Here is a 17,037-nt window from a genome sequence, read left to right on the forward strand (position 1 = left end):
AAACAAACAAAAAAGAGAGCAAATAGTAAGCTTCAATTTACATTCAGACTCCATAATTCTTTCTTTGGATGTTGATAGCATTTTCTATCATGAGCCTTTTGGAGTTGTCTTAGAACCTTGCATTGCTGAGAGGAGCCAAGTCTATCAAAGTTAGTCATTGTACAATGTGGCTGTAACTGTGTACAATGTTCACCTGCTTCTGCTCCCCTCACTCAGCATTAGTTCATATAAGTCTTTCCAGGTTAGCACAATAGTATTCCATTACATTCACATACCAGAACTTGTTCAGCCATTTCCCAATTGATGGGCATCCCCCCTCAATTTCCAGTTCTTGGCCAGCACAAAAAGAGTTGCTATAAATATTTTTGTAAATGTGGGTTCTTTTCCCATTTGTATGACCTCTTTGGGATATAGCCTCAGAAGTGGTATTGCAGGTTTAAAGGATATGCACATTTTTATACACCCTTGGGCATAATTGTGAAAAAAAATTTGAAGCAAGTTTCTCTGATAAAAGCCTCATTTCTCAAACACAGAGAACTCAGTCAAATTTTAAAAAATAATAGCCATTCCCCAACTGATAAATGATCAACAGATATGAACAGTTTTCAGATGAAGTCATCAAAGCTATCTACAGCCGTATGAACAAAATGCTCTAACTCACTACTGACTGGAGAAATTAAAATTAAAACAATTCTAAGGTACTACCTCATAAGTACTTATTAGATTGGCCAATAGAGCAGAAAAGGAAAATGACAAATGTTGGAGGGGATGTGGGAAAAATGAGACATCAATGCACTATTGGTGGAGATGTGAACTCATTTACCATTCTGTAGACTGTAAAGCAAATTTGAACTATGCCCAAAAGGCTAAAAAAAACACACATACCCCTTTGACCTAGCAATACCTCTATTAGAGCTGCATCCCAAAAGAGAGAAAAAACAAAAATGAAAAGGACCTGTAAGTACAAAAATATTTGTACTAGCTCTTTTCTGGGGGCAAAGAATTGGAAATTGAGGGGATGCCCATCAATTTGGGAATGGTTGAACAAATTGTGGTACGTGATTATGCTGGAATACTATTGTGTTATAAGACATAATAAGCAGGATGCTCTCAGAAAAACCTGGGAAAACTTACATGAGCTGATACAAAGTGAAAATGTACTATTTACAAAGTAATAGCTATATTGTAAGATGATCAGCTGTGAATGACTTAGCCATTCTCAGAAATACAATGATCTAAGGCAACTCTGAAAGACTAACGATGCAAATTACTATCCATCCCCAGAGAAAGAACTGATGGTGTCAGAATACAGATCGAAGCATACTTTTAAAACTTTATTTTTCTTTAGGATTTTTTTTGGGTCTCTTTTCATTCATAACATGTTGCATTATGTTTTGCATAGCTACACATGTATAACCTGTATCAAACTGCTTGCCTTCTCAATGAGGGGGTTTGGGGAAGAAGAAAGGGAAAGAATTTGGAATACAAACTTTTAAAAATGAATATTAAAAATTGTTTTTACATGTAACTGGGGGAAAACGAAATACTAAATAATTTCTTCTTTTTGAAAAGTGGTATCCAGGACTGAATATCGTACTGTGGATATGGTCGGATCACTAGAAGTTACTTTTTTTAATGTAATCAAAGCACTGCTTCTTTGCCAGACCTGCAACTTTACTGGCAATGAGGACTCAACTACGAGGGAAGCTCCTCATACAATAAAGATCAGCACCGGTTGTACAAATTACAGTCAAAGTTGCTTGGGGCACTTATAGGTTAAATAACTTGCCCAGGGTCACACAGTTAGTATGTGTCAAAGTCAGAACTTGAATCCAGATCTTCCTTATTACCACATAAAATGGTCTGAGTTCAAGATCTAATACTAGCTTCCATCTCCCCAGTTTTAAAAGTAACAAGCATTCATACCTCAAGGTTAAACTACTGCAGGAATCAAGTTGTACTTGTACTTGTAGACAACTAGATCATTCTTTGGAGAGAGTTCTGGAGTTCAGATTTCACTCACTGTTGCAATCCCACCAAAGCAGGATTTTGGAAACTTTAAACTGTGTCAGCAGAGCTAAAATTAATAAAAACAGGGACAAAACCTAACATTTTATCAAGAGATATGACAAACTGCCAGTCTTTTACATGGCTGAGATAACTTTGTCACTTGCTTCCACTGCTTAGGAAAGGCTATTTCTGTACTTAGCTTATATAAATCCTGGTACTTAATAAGTACCTTGTAAATAAATACCTGTTAATTGATTTTTCCAGAAAATATATGCCTAGAATATCCTATTCAGGGGGATAATAAACAAAATACAGATGGTACTTATTAAAGATAGCTGAAAATAGGTTAAGTTCCTGGGATCATAAAAGTGCCTTTTAAAATTCAAAATAATTACCTTAGATGGGTATAAGTATAAAAGTGTTTAAAGCTACTATAAAAAAATTGCCATATTGTTAATGTTACAATTTGACTCTTAGATACACCTTGAGATCTACAAACTTATGAGATCACAAAAATATCAACACTATTTTCTTTTCAATGTGTTTTTAAAATAGCTTTCTTTTAATTATGAAATATGATCTTACTACATGCAGGGGGGATCATAAATTTTCCAAGTTTATAATACAAATCAAAAACAGGATTGCTAACAGAAATGTTCGTTACAACAAACTGGGTTCATATAGCTAGTCACAAGCACAGCCAGGACTATTACCTGGCATTCCTGAGTTCTCTTCTCACTAAACCATGCTGCACAGACTACCTTTAAAGTTACTAAATTCCTAGGACATAATACTAATCAAGGGAGTAAACAGGGTGGTTTGTGAAACTTCCAAAGAACATTAAAGTACTAGACAATTAAGGCATCACTTACTTATTGGAATGTTAGTGTATCATTCTGTAGTAGTAAAGACCTATAAGAGGATTCGTATCAATGAAAGAATGTCTCAACAAATGGAAATATTATGTATGTAATGGAATATAGAAATATAATCATTGCAGTGGAAGTGATGAATTTAGTTGAACCTGTTGAAAGTGTTGTGAACTGATGCAGAACAAAATAAGCAGAACTAAGACTACAAAAGTCTGATCAATACAGTGTCAGATTGTAACTTCAGAAGACATCAAATGACACCTCCCAGTTTCCTGACAGAGAAGTGATGGATTAGAGGTATGGAAAAAGACATTTTCAGAGATGGGCAATTTATTTTGCCTAACTCTACTTATTTGTTACAATGGTAATCTTAAGACACTCAAGAACAAGAATGCTTCAGTGCTTTGGGTAGATAAGTCATAGAAGATTTATGGAAAATCATAAGCAAGAATCACAAAGGATGAAAAACTGTAATTTGGCTATGATTTGTATAGGTGAAAGACATACACATGGGGATGAAATTACAGGTCTTTTCCAAGTTTCATGGAAGAAAATCAGGAAGTTTTATTTTTCTGTGATTACTAAAGTTCTAGCTATAAGAAGTCAATGATTGTTATAAAAAGAATGAGACTCTGCTACTGAAACTTGTTAACAGTGTAGTATGCCATGGTGCATTACAACATAAACACTGCTAGATTCAGAGTCAGAGGAGCTAGTCATAGTGCTTGTTTCGTTACCTCCGAGGTATAGTATATAAAGAGGCTTTATCTGCAGTTAAGAAACCTAGTTTCAAATCTGTACTCTCTGCCACTTACTATATTTGTTACCTGGAACAACACATATTAACTTCAAAGGTATCTTGGTTTCTTCTATAAAAATGGCACAGATTAGACTGGATGGATGACCTAAGGTCTCTTCTACTCTAAAGCAGCTGTCTCCTGAGGGAATTCACTCTACTCTTAGATAACACTGATTGTGAAATGGCCACTAAGTCAAAAGAAAGAAGGCAAATAATAAGATGACACCTAGCAGTCTCTGATGAACAGAAGTCACCTAACTCAGATGAGCTACATACTAGTTTGTAGTAGGAAAGGTGAAGGTGTGATTGCTGAGTACTGAATGATGAATTTTCAAAGATCAAGAGAAATTGGATAAGTATTACAAGGCGGGAGGGGGAAAATATTGTCCCAATTTTCCAAAAAAAGAAGAGAAGCCTAAAAACTGCCATATATAGTCTGTCACTAAGCATTTATTAAGCACCTACTATGTGCCAGGCACTATACTAAGCACTGAGGATGCAAAGAAAGGCATGACAGGCCCTGCTTTCAAAGAGCTCAGAGTTTATTGGTGGACACAGAATGAAAACAGCTATGTACAAACAAGAGATATACAGGATAAACTGGAGATAAGCTCAGAAGGAAGGTACTAGCATGGGGAGTAGAGGGTAGGGAGGAGGAAAGGCTTCTTTAAAAATGTAGGATTTAGAAATAAGATATACAAGCAATGGGATATAGAAATCTATCTTGCCCTACAAGACAGTAAGGGGGGAAGGGGATTTGGGGGGGGGGGTTGATAGAAGGGAGGGCAGACTGGGGAAAGGGCTAATCGGAATGCATGCTATCTTGGGGGTAGGCGGAGGGGAGGGGAGAAATGGGGAGAAAATTTGTTACTCAAAATCTTGCGGTAATGAGTAGAGAAAATGAAAAATTAATTAATCTAAAAAAAGTAAGATTTGAGCTAAATGCTGAAGGAATCCAAGGAAATCAGAAGGTAGAGATTAGGAGGGAGAAATTACAGGCATGGAGGAGAGCAAGTGAAAATGCATAGAGTTGGGAGATGAAACATCTTGTGCAAGTTAGAACAAGCTCCAGTGTTCCTAGATCTCACACCTTGTCGTGCTGCGTAAAGTTAAAGAAAAGTATTAGAGAAAAATAGGAAGGATTCAAGTTATAAAGGGCATAGAATGCCAGAGGATTTTGTATTTGATCCTGGAGAAGATAAAGAGCCAGTGGAGTTTATTAAATGGGGGTTGGGGCGGATGTAGTCAGATCTTCACTTTAGGAAGATTAATATGAGAGCTGAGTAGAAAATGGAGTGGAATGGAGAGACTTGTGGCAGTGAGACCAACCAGGAGACCATATATAATACATATGAGAAGTAATAAAGGCTGACACCAGGATGACAGCAGTGTCATGAAATAAGGGATCATACATGAGAGATGTTACAAAGGTAGAGTCCACAAAACTTGGCAACAGAATGGATATGGTGTGTAGGGGGTGTTTGAGTAAGGGAGGAGTCAAGGATGACACCTAGATGACTAAGGAGAATAGTGGGTACCCTGAAAAAAATAACAAGGATGTTAGAAAAGGAGGGAGGGCTTGGGAGAAAAGATAATGGAGCAGGTTCTTGACATGTTGAATTTAAGATTTTTACAAGATGTCAAGTTCAAAACATCTAATAGTTTGAGATTAGAGACTGGAGGTAAGGAAAAAAAGTTAAGATGACCAAGTGAAATAGTATACAGGGAGAAGGAGGGTTCAGGACTTAGCCTTAGGGAAAGTCAATTATTAGTAGGCGTAAACTGAATGAAAATTCAGTAAGGAAACTGAGAAAGAGTAATCAGAGAGGTAAGAGGAAAACCAAGATACCAAGTTGGAGTACTGTCATTTACTTTAATGCCTGGTAAAATTCTAGAGCTTGTTAATAATGGGAAAGGAATGGTCACAAAAAACTACAAGATTCATCAAGAAGTAACATCATAGCACTGGGCCTGGAGTAAGACCTATGCCCAACTCTGGTATCAGACACTATCTGTGTGATCCCCTGGACAAGTGACCTGATTACTGTTTGCCTCAGTTTTCTCACCTGTAAAAAGGAGACAATAACAGCACTACCTCCAAACGCTGTTGTGAGGACTAAAGGAGATATCTGTAAGGCAGTTAGCAAAGTGTCTGGCACATAGTAGGCATGTAATAAATGCCTGTTTTCTTATTCTTTGTTAAAAAAAAAAGGAAATTCGATTAATAAAGTAAATAGACTAGTTGAGCTTCCAGGAAATGTGATAGATATTATTTATCTAGACTATACAGAATATTATGTATCTTTCTTTCAAGCTTAAACACTGTTGATCACTCTCTCTCCTTGCTATTCTCTTCTCTCTAGATTTTTGAAACACCTACCCATCAGACCACTCATGCTGTCCTTTGCTGAATTCTCTTTCAGATCATGCCATCTAAACCACAGGCGTCCCTTAAGGTTCTGTCTTGGGTCCTTTCACCTTCTCTTCTCCCTCTATACTACTTCACTTTGAGAGAGCATCAGTTCCCATAGATGACCATATCACTCCCCTCCTCAATAAAATCCAGTGGCTTTCTATTGTCTCTATAAGCAAAAATAAAATTCTCTGTTCAGCATTCAAAACCCTTCAGCCTAGCCTACTACTTACTACCTTTCTAGTTTCCTTACACCTTATTCTGCAACATGTACTTGATCCAGTGACACTGATCTCCTGGCTGTTCCATGAACAAAAGGCTCCAGCAGAAGATGTGGGAAAATTGGAACACTAATGCATTGTTGGTGGAGTTGTGAACTGATCCAACCATTTTGGAACTTGGTACAATGCCCAAAGGGCTATAAAAATGTGCATACCCTTTGACCCTGCAATACCACTTCTAAGGCTGTATCCCAAAGAGATCATAGAAATGGGAAAAGAACACACATGGACAAAAATATTTATAGCAGCTCTTTCTGTGCTGGCTAAGAATTGGAAATTGAGGGGATACCCATCAATTGGGAAATGGCTGAACAAGCTGTGGTACGTGAATGTAATGGAATACTATTGTGCTAACTTGGAAAGACTTACATGAACTGATGCTGAGTGAGGGGAGCAGAAGCAGGCGAACATTGTACACAGTTTACAGCCACACTGTACAATGACTAACTTTGATAGACTTGGCTCCTCTCAGCAATGCAAGGTTCTAAGACAACTCCAAAAGGCTCATGATGGAAAATGCTATCCACATCCAAAGAAAGAATTATGGAGTCTGAATGTAGATTGAAGCATACTATTTGCTCTCTCTCTTTTATGTTTTGTTTTTTCTTTCTCATGGTTCATTCCATTGGTTCTAATTCTTCTTTGCAATATGACTAATGTGAAAATATGTTTAATGTGAATGTATATGTAGAGCCTATATCAGATTGCATGCTGTCTTGGGGTGTGGGGCGGGGGGGGGGGAGAGAAAACTTGAAACTCAAAAGCTTGTGACACTGAATGCTGTAAACTAAAAATTAATTAATTAATAATAATTAAAAAAAGACTCCAGCTCTATGCTGTAGATATTCTCTCAAGTCTCTCATGCCTGGAAATTCTTTCTCTTATGACTACTGACTTCCTTGGATTCCTTTAAGTCCCAACTAAAATCCCTAAATTCCCCAACCTCTCTTAATCCAACAGTGCCTTTCCTCTGTTAAATTATTTCCTATTTATTCTGTATATAGCTTGCTTCATATATATTTGTTTGCATGTTGTTTGTTTTCCCCATTACACTATGAGCTCCTCGAGGGTAGGGCCTATCTTTTGTCCTTTTTGTAATCCCCGTGCTTAGAACAGTGCTTGGCACATAGTAGGCACTTAATAAAAGTTTACTGATTGATTATGCCATTAATGAAGATAAGATGGAGAAATATGGGCTCTACAATAATACAATCAGGTCAGTTTTAACCAGATTCATGGCTAGACTCAAAGACTAGTAACTAATTTTTCAATCTCAACTTGGAAGAATGACTTCAGTAAAGTACCCTAGAAGGCACTTGGTGCTTTAGTCCTGTGCTATTTTAACATTTTATCAATACTTCGGATAAAAACCCAAAAGTCACTGTTTATAAAATTTTCAGATGAGGGATCAAAGGAACTTAAAATTTAGAGCTGAAAAGGACCTTAGAGGCCACAAAGACCAACCCTCACCTCATTCTGCAGGTGAAGAAACCGAAGTACAGAGTAATTAAGTGACTTGTCCAGAGTCATATGGCTAATGAGCTTCTGAGGAAAGATCTGAAGCCTTCTGAAGATACTCCTGACTCCAAATCCAGTGTCCTGATCACTGTTATCATGTTGCCAAACACACTGCTCGGCAGAGTCAAAGTTCAAACCGATAATGACAGGATAGAACACTAGGTCAAATGACATGAGATGAAAACTTAATAGACACAGGCAAGGTTTCATAAACTTACTATTTTTTAAAAAAATCAATTTCACAAGTATACAATGGAGGAGATGTGGCGAGGTACCTGTAAGGGCAAGCAAAGTGGAACTTTTTTCTGCTTTTTTGTTTTGGAGTGCTTCCCAGCACTGGGGCAATTAAGTGCCTTTGATTGAGTCTTGCCTTTGTAGGAAGGCCCACACCCTTTCGCTAGTTAGGGGAAGAGAGATGTGAGGCACTCTGACCCTGAAGAAGTGTATATATACTCTGAAGTCATCCTTTTGTTTGGGGCTCACTCATCAGAAAACTGTTGGTGTGGAGACTCTGGGTATGCCTTAAGGAGCCCCACCAACCCCCCGGCTTTGAAGACCCAGATATTGGTGCTTCTCTCTCTGGTAACTATGCATGTATAGCTTTGGTCAGACAACTAGAAGCCTGTCTGTTGATTTTTGTTATTTGCTCTGTTTATATTTTCTCTTTTTATATTTGCTCTTCAGGGTGCTGACTTTTCCCCTTGAACTAAGTGAATGTTATGTTTGAATGTATGATTGATTAAAGTGAGATTGTAAACCCCTTAAAGTTGTTTTCCTTAGAAAGGCAGATCAAAGGACTTATGCTAGCAGACTTTCTGTGTGCTGGTGTTATTAGTCTTATGCCTTCAGAACAGCTGCTAGCAACACTGTTGTTACAGTACCAACCCATTAAAAAAAAAGCTGAAGTTTTAGTAGAGTCTATGGTACTGATGCAGTAGCTAACAAAGTGAATACCATTATATGTTGCATTAACCAAGAAGTAATGTTTAAGAGTTTGACCTGGTCAAAGTATATATGGAATATTACATTCATTTCTGAGCACCATATTTTAACATTAATAGTTTGGACATCCTTCAGAATAAGGATGAGAAAGAGAAAGCTGAGAAGGATTATGACAGCTGGCTTTAAGTATATTTAAAGGGGCTGTCAGAAAAGGGAGTTAGACATGTTCTGCTTAGCCCCAAGCGCCAAAACGATTAAGTAATCAGTGGAAGTTGCAAAAAGAAAGACTAAGGATGATATAAGGAAAAACTTCATAACAATTACAACTATGCAAAAGTGCAATGATCTGCCTTGATACAAGTGGTGAGTTTTCTCTCATTGGAAGTATACAAAAAAAAGCTAGTTGATACTGGCTATGTTGTAGAGAGAATTTTTGTTCAAGTAGACCTGTATGACTTCTGAGGTCCCTTACAATTTTGAGAGTGTTATTAATATGTGCAAACAGATCTCATATCATTATGCATCCTCATCCCCCAATTATCTTTTCTAGGTTAAACAATATCTAAACTCCTTCAGCCTATCCTTACATGGCATAATTTAGAGTGCCATAACAATCCTAGTCAGGCTTTTCTAAGCTTCTCAATAACTTTCCTTAAAGTGTGACCTTTAGAAACTTAGTTCTGTTCTTTTCATTTCAAGGCGACTAGGTTACACCAAGGATAGAGTGTTGGACTTAAGAATTAGAAAAACCAGAGTTCAAATCCTGCCTCACATACTAAATAGTTGTGAAACCCTGGGCAAGCCACTTACCCTCCCTTAGCTTTAATATCCATAACATGAGGATAATAGCACATACCTCATAAGGTTCTTGTGAGGATCATATTAGAACTGCTTTGCAAAACTTGAAGTTCTACATAAATGCCGCTATTATTATTTCATAAACACCTAACAATATCTTTCAATTGCTAAAAGGGGCAATATTGGTAGCGTAGTGAAATGGATAGCAGTGTAGTGAAAATGGACTGCAATATTTGCAGTTCTGTGTTTGAGGAAGGACATTTCCTTTAAGTGTAAAAGTATGTTATCAGGTTATTCTCTTGTAATTTGCCTACTACCCATTCAAATAAAGTTCACAGATAAAATTTAGGTCATTGCAAAGTTCTGGTTACAACTAATAGCTTAAGAACTCCCTACAATGATGCGAATAACAACCTTCTATGACATAATAGCTGGCCTTCAATGGTTTCTGTAGCCAAAATATTGATCAACCTATAGTTGTAGCTGCTCTTCCTCTTTCCTTTCCCAGAAATTACTTTATATTTACTATCTATAATTATTTCAGTACATGTCATGTTCTACAAGCTCTTGTATAACACAAATTCTTTGAGAAAAAATTGTCTTACTCGCTCAGGAGAAAGCACACTGCCTTGCACAAAGCACTTAATAAATGCTTCCTGAATAAATTACTCTCACCTTAGCAGGGTTAGCACCCAAATAACAGGCATATCGTATCACCTGGGCTATACCTAAGGAATTTCTACCTTCAAAGTAATGCCAGAACTCCATCGGCATACCCTTTAACCCTGAGTCAATTCTATATCACAAGGAAATATTGGATCAGGACTTTGATTCTAAAGGTACCTATGACATGCCCAAAGGTACAAATGAAAAAGGAAGCCACTAAGGAAGAAGAATGAACAGATGACCAACAAGGCTGACTCTAATGGGAAATTATAAGTCCACATGGTCTACTCTGTTCAGTACTGATATGACTAAATGACAATGAATCATCATGGACCATATTTTTCAAAAATATTATACATCTTACAGCATCCGAAGGACTTTGCAACACATTCTTCATTTTCAAATTATTAATTATAACAGGTCTTGGTTGATGTTTAAGCTCAGTTTTTAAGCCAAAAAAAAAAAAAAAGGAAATAAAGAAAAGTGATATAATGACAAAAAACCATTTCATGCAAATTACCAATGAAAAACTTCCTTCCAACTACAAGTAAAAGAAATGAAGATTAAAGCAACTCTAAGATTTTGTCTCATCCCAGAAATATGGAAAAGATACTAAAAGACAGAAATAGTAAGTGTTTTAATTCATTCATGGCAGAGCTGTGAATTGGTCCAACTACTCTTAAAAACTATTTGCAGCTATGCTAGAAAAGTGATTTATGGCTTATATCCTTTGACCAAGCATTCCCATTACTAGGCATTTACCTCAAGAAAATCAAAGACAAAGGAAAAGGACTTCTATATGCCAAAATATTTATTTATGGCAACATTTTATCTGGTAGCAAAAAAAACCAGCAAATGAAGTGGTGGTGCCCAGCAAGTGAAGACTAGGTTAACAAATTGTAGTATACCAAGTAAATAGAGTATTATTGCCCTTTAACAGGGTAGTATGAACAATTGAGATTAGCTTATAACACAAAATCTGAGATTCAGTACTAAAAGGAGCCTTAGAAGTTATCTAATACCCAAAAGGTTAAGTTACTGAAGCAAACAGTAAGTAATGGAATGGGGATTTAAAACCAGGTCCTGTGACTTCAATATAGAAAGAATCATATGCATTGATGCAGAGCAAAGAAAGTAAAACCAAGAATATATAGCATGATCTTAAAAATAACACACCAGAAAAGAGCACTAAGTTCTGTTGTCTAACAGAACTATGCAATGAATAAATATTGAATCTAGAGGCTTAAAGAAGATAGGCACCTCCTCCTTCATATGGAAATCATGGACTATAAGAGCAGAATGTTGCAATACATGATTAAGATGGTAGTCTGTGTGCTTAACTGAACTTTTCTTTGGGGGAGGGAGAGGAAGGGATTACAAATAGCCATATTTTAAAAAATTTATCAAAAGGGCAGGGTAGAAGCCTAATAAGAAATTTTAGCACACAGGAGAATTATCTTGGTACAAAAGTAGAATGATCAGTCATGCAGAGCAGGTAGAAGAGTAAAGAGTTCTCAACGTGGAACCTAGAAGACTTGAGTTCCAAACTTGCCTCAAACACTATAGCCAAGTCAATTAATCTCTCTGCCTCAGTTTCCTCTATATCAGGGCTGTCCAATCTTAGGTTTTTATTGAAACAATAGACAATATATTTTGATTTGCCATTTTAGTGAGACCTCTGCGGTAGCTCAGCTTCCTTTACTAACGCATTTATGTAAATTCCTATCTTGTAGGCAGGCCATAAATTGTACTGCAGGATGCATTTTGGACAGCCATGCTCTATAATAAAAGTACCTATATCACAGGGATCAGACATACGTAACAGCCTTCTGCAAACTTAAAGCATTATGTAAATGCTAATTATCATCATCATTGCCCCATCTAATTTAATCCACATATAATTTTTAAAAAGCTAATTTCTAATAGAATGTAATTAAAAGAAATATGATAGCACCAGGCACACAGTAAACACTTAAGGGCTTGTTGATGGTAGGAAAAAGCCAGAAAGTAATCTGCCTATCCCTACTTTTTATTGACTTTATTCTAAGAATCCTAAGTGAGTTTGAATTTCCCAACATGACAGATGTATAAAAATGTGGAAAAATAAAGAGTTGAATGAGAAATGTGATCCAGATTGTAAAAGAGAGAAAACAAAATGAAATGGGCTAAGTTTAGAGAGAAGACTGGAATCAACACTAAGTACAGTAAATTGAATTACAATACCTAATCTTCAGAATTAGTTAAAAAATACAAATTACAAACACTATATTTTAAAATATAATAGTATTTGTTTGCAATACTATTCTACAAATTCAGGTATGAAAGTGACACTTTTCAGGTTATGTGAAATAGAGTACAAGCTCTAGGAAGGTTCTATCATGTTGTAAAATCTTTAGGTATAATCTTGGCAACACAGTATGTATCTGCTTTCCAAGATAAGTATGGAAAGGATCATATCCAGTAAGCTAGCGAGTTGGTGATAGGCCATGGCAACTCATGATAAAAATAATATAAGAAGAAATTAAAAAGTATTTGTTAATCTCCAATCAAATACCAAATTAGAAATACTGAAAACCAAAGGAGAGATGAATAAAATTGAAATCCAGAAAACTATTGAACTAATAAATAAAACTAAGAGCTAGTTTTATGAAAAAAAAAAAAGACAATAAAATTGATAAACCTTTGGTCAATTTGAATAAAAAAGAAGAAGAAAAGCAAATGACTAGTATCAAAAAGGAAAAGGGTGAAATCACCTCAAGAAGAAGAAATTAAAACAATAATTAGGAATTATTTTGCCCAACTGTATGACCATAAATTTGATAATGGATGAATATTTATAAAAATATAAATTGCCCAGATAAACAGAAGAGGAAGTAAAATACTCAAATAACCCCATCTCAGAAAAAGAATTCAAACATGCCATCAATGAACTCTCTAGGAAAAAACTTCCAGGGCCAGATGGATTTACAAGCGAATTCTGTCAAATATTTAAAGAACAATTAATTCCAATCCTTTATAGATTATTTGGGAAAATAGGCAAAGAAGGATTCCTACCAAATTCTTTTTATGACACAAATATGGTACTAATTCTGAAACCAGGAAGAGCCGAAACAGAGAAAGAAAATTATAGACCAATTTCCCTAATAAATATAGATGCAAAAAATTTAAATAAAATATTAGCAAAAAGATTACAGCAACTTATCATGAGAATAATACAGTATAACCCAGTAGGATTTATTCCAGGAATGCAAGGCTGGTTCAATATTAGGAAAACTATCAGCATAACTGATCATATCAACAACAAAACTAGAGGAAACCAGATGATTATCTCAATGGATGCAGAAAAAGCTTTTGATAAAATACAACACCCATTCCTACTAAAAACACTAGAAAGCACAGGAATAAAAGGGAGTCTTCCTTAACATTATAAATAAGATCTACTTGAAACCGTCAACAAGCATTATTTGTAATGGGGATAAGCTAGATACATTCCCAATAAGATCAGGAGTGAAATAAGGTTGTCCATTATCACCCCTATTATTTGATTTGGTACTAGAAATATTAGCTGTAACAATAAGAAAAGAAAAAGAAATTGAAGGAATTGGAATAGGCAAAGAAGAAACTATGTTATCAGTCTTTGCGGATGATATGATGATATACTTAGAAACCTAGAGAATCAAGTAAAAAACTACTTGAAATAATATATAACTTTAGCAAAGTTGCAGGACATAAAATAAACCTACATAAATCCGTGGCATTCCTATGTAACACTAACAAGCCCAACAGCAAGAGATGGAAAGGGAAACTCCATTTAAAGTTACTGTAGACAATATAAAATATTTGGGAGTCCACCTGCCAAGACAAATCCAGGAACAATATGAACACAATTACAAAACACTTCTCATACCGATCTAAATAAATGGAAAAACATCAGTTGCTCATGGTTAGGCCGATCTAATATAATAAAAGTCTAGATTTTACATAAGTTAATTTATTTATTTAGTGTCATACCAATCAAACTACCAAAAAGTATTTTATAGAGCTAGATAAAATAATAAAAAATTCAGCTGGAAGAAAAAAAGATCCAGAATATCAAGGGAATTAATGAAAAGAAATGCTAAGGAAGGAGGCCTAGCCATACGGGATATTAAAATGTATCATAAAGCAGCAATCATCAAAACTACTTGGTACTGTCTAAGAAATAGAGTGGTGGATCAGTGGAATAGATCAGGTACACAAGACGCAGTAGTCAATTAATATAGTAATCTACTCTTTAATAAATCCAAAGAGTCTAGCTTCTAGGATAAGAATTCACTATTTCCGCAGGCGGTTTGGAACCTGCAAGAGGGAGGCTATACGGCGGGCTCTGAGGCTTGGGGCGCTCGCCCGCCAGCCCTGAGTCCGCCGCCAAGAATCGAATCGCCAGCTGCCGGAGGGAAGCGCCGCTGCTTGCCGGTGAGGCCAGGCAGATCCCAGTTCCGGTGCCGATGATCCGCCTTCCCCGGGGTCCAGACGGCACCAGCTGGGGTTTCAGAGCTGCCTGGAGCCGGGACTGGTTACTGGTTCTTCTGTGGAGGTGGCTGAACAGCAGGCCCAGGCTGCCCTGCAAGAGCGCTACCTCCGGAGCATCCCTGCCATGGTGAGGCGTCCCGTGCACCTTACACTGCACGAATGCGTCCAAGTGGACGCCCGCTTTGGGGCCACAGACCTCAATGTGGTCAACTTCCATGTGTCCCAGCTTCAGGCGCCCCTCGGTGTGCAGGGCAAGGCCTTGCTCCACTGCGGTGACATCATCTCCTATTCTTTCCAGCTGTGAGCTGGACTACACAAGAGATAGAAAACGTTATGAAATGTAAAATGGGTAAATTTTGATTACGTTAAACTGAAAAGTATTTGTACGAACAAAGCCAGTGAAACCAAAATTAGGAGGGAAGCAGAAAACTGGGAAAGAACTTTTATAACCAGTGTTTCTGACAAAGGCCTCATCCCTAAAATATACAGGGAAGTGAGTCAAATTTATAAGAATACAAGTCATTCCCTAATTGAGAAATGGTCAAAGGATATGAACAGGCAGTTTTCACAGGAAGAAATTAAAGAAATCTATAGTCATATGAAAAAATGCTCTAAAATCACTATTGATTAGAGAAATGCAAATTAAAACAACTCTCAGGTATCACATCTCTCCTGTCAGATTGGCTAACATGTCAAAACAGGAAAATGATAAATGCTAGAGAAGATGTGGGAAAACTGGAACACTACTGCATCGCTGGTGGAGTTGTGAATTGATTCAACCATTCTGGAGAGGAATTTGGAACTATGCCCAAAAGGATATAAAAACATGCATACCCTTTGACCTTGCAATACCACTTCTAGGGCTGTATCCCAAACAGATCAGACAAGGGGAAAAAGGACCCCTATGTACAAAAATATTTATAGCGGCTCTTTTTGTGGTAGCTAAGAATTGGAAATCAAGGGGATGCCCATCAATTGGAGAATGGCTAAACAAATTGTGGTATATGAATGTAATGGAATACTACTGTGCTATAAGAAATTAGGAGCAAATGGATTTCATAAGAACTTGGAGAGAATTATATGATCTGATGATCAGTGAAGGGAGCAGAAACAGGAGAACATTGTACACAATCACAGACACATTGCTTCCGTGATGACTAACTTCAATAGACTTGGCTCTCTCAACAATGGAAGGTTCTAAGACAGCTCCGAAAGACTCATGATGGAAAAGGCTATCTATATCCAGAGAAAGAATTATGGAATCTGAATGCAGATTGAAGCATACTATATGCTCTCTCTTTTTTTTCTTTTCTTTTTGGTTTCCTTACATCTTTTGCATGGTTCATTTCTTTGGTTATAATTCTTCTTTACAACTTGATTATTGGGAAAATAAGTTTAATTTGAAGGTATTAGTAGAACCTATATCAGATTATATGTTGTCTGGGGCAGGAAGAGGGGGAGAGAGAGGGGGAGAAAATTTGGAACTCAAAAATTTGTGGAACTGAGTGCCGCAAACAAAAATTAATTATTTGAAAACAAATTTGTTAAAAGATATGTGCCAAACATCATGTTAAGTGATAGAGATAAAAATATAGAAGCAAAGATAATCCTAACCTTCAAGGAGTTTAAATTCCAAGGGAGATAATACATAAAAGTGGTGGTGGGCAAGGGAGGGACAGTTCCAGAAATCAAAAGGGTCATTAGAGAGAACACTGACACACCTCTTCTAGAGGCAAGGACAGAGTTGATTTTATAATGGCTCCAGAACTCTGGGGAGTTCAGGATGCAGATGGGGGTGGGGGGGTGAAGAGCAGCAAAGGGGGCACAATGAAACAAGGAAGAGGAGGATGACTCAAAACTAAGGGAGTCAAGTGCAGTATGGCTAGGGCTTTTTTGAAATAACCCTGCACTCACCAATAAGGATAGAAAGATGGAAGTTCCTGGAAAGAAAGGATTTAAAACTCCAAGGAACGTTAAAGGTAGGGAAGGAGTGAGAAAGACAAAGCAGCCATCACTCCTCTGTGGCCCTTTGCTCTTCCCCAAATAATGACAGCAGAGTAGTGAAAGACAGAAAAAAGGAGAGAACAGTAAGGATCACACAATTTTCAGACTATTGAAAAATCTCAACATAGATATTGGTACTTTAGATGTGAAATCCCTGTGCAATAATCAACCAGTAGATATTCTACCAATGTTGTTCTTCCTACTACCAATGAAAGCAAGAGA

The 17,037-nt window shown here is 36.8% G+C and overlaps 1 protein-coding gene and 1 pseudogene across 1 annotated transcript in view; one reads left to right on the top strand and one right to left on the bottom strand.

Moving 5' to 3' along the window:
- Positions 1-15,115, top strand: part of LOC118854893 — a 30,470-nt pseudogene extending 15,355 nt beyond the window's left edge.
- The window catches only part of FAM193A (family with sequence similarity 193 member A), a 251,271-nt gene that overhangs the window by 136,186 nt on the left and 98,048 nt on the right, over positions 1-17,037 (bottom strand). The gene's annotated exons all lie outside the window — the stretch shown is intronic.

This window comes from Trichosurus vulpecula, chromosome 6, assembly GCF_011100635.1.
Source record: "Trichosurus vulpecula isolate mTriVul1 chromosome 6, mTriVul1.pri, whole genome shotgun sequence".
Lineage (NCBI taxonomy): Eukaryota > Metazoa > Chordata > Mammalia > Diprotodontia > Phalangeridae > Trichosurus > Trichosurus vulpecula.